Source organism: Chinchilla lanigera, unplaced genomic scaffold, assembly GCF_000276665.1.
Source record: "Chinchilla lanigera isolate Chin_1 unplaced genomic scaffold, ChiLan1.0 scaffold00060, whole genome shotgun sequence".
NCBI lineage: Eukaryota > Metazoa > Chordata > Mammalia > Rodentia > Chinchillidae > Chinchilla > Chinchilla lanigera.
The window spans coordinates 2,768,141-2,769,079 of record NW_004955461.1 but is presented as its reverse complement, the minus strand read 5'-3'; positions in this window follow the sequence as shown (position 1 = coordinate 2,769,079).

The following is a 939-nucleotide window of genomic DNA, read 5'->3' as shown; positions in this document are numbered from 1 at the left end:
AGGGTCCCGGGCTACGCTGCCCGCGGGGCTTCCCCGCGCCCGCCTCCCCACGGGGCCCTGGAGGCGAGGATCGCCCCATTTTCCAGCCGCGGACTGCGGCTGCGGTGGATGGGAAGGGCCACGGTGCTCGGACAGGCGCGCGACCCCTGCCCGGCTGCATCCCGGCGACCTGCGCTCCGCCTGGGTACCACTCCGCATCCGCGCGCCGCCCCTCCTGGCGGCCCGCTGTCACCAGGGCCAGGTGCAGGCGGCGCCCACTCGAGGCGCGACCCCGTGTGACGCCGAGGCGGGGACGCCCCGAGACCCTCCGAGCCCCCCGCATGGGTGTGGGCGTCAGGCTCCGGGCCGAGCCCCCGCGCCCTGCGGCGCTGGACCAGGACCAGGACCCAGGGAAAGCGGCAGCGCCAGGCGCGACCCCAGGATGGCGGAGGGGACGGGGTTCCCGCTCTCCTACGCCCGGGACGCCGTGTCCCGCTCCTTCCTACCCACCCACGGGCTCCGTCTCCCCCTCTCCACATCGCGCCCAGTTTCCACACGTCCCGCTTGCTTCACGCTTGCAGATGAGCACCGGTACTCGGCCGAGGCTCTGGGCCGCCTGTTGCCCGTGCCCCTTGGTCGCGGAGCCGCTGCGAGAGGCCGCCCCGTCTCAAGCCACGGTTCTCCTGCGGCTTTTGGTGGAGAAGGTGACCGAAAACCTCTCCGCAGAGGACAGGAAGGGCCGTGAGAAGAGCCCTCTGGAGCCCTCAGGAGAGGGGAGAGCCCCTCAGGAGCCTCCGCGGCGACCCCGGTAGCGTCCTCCTGCAGCAGATCAGCCTCCCAGGGCGAGCAGCTGTCCCCGGTCCGCATCCCCAAACTTCGGGAGAGCCGTCCTCCCTCTCAGGCGCTTTCGGCTTTGACCTTGACTCTGCTTCCCATCCTGGTTTTCTAACTTTGCAGTCT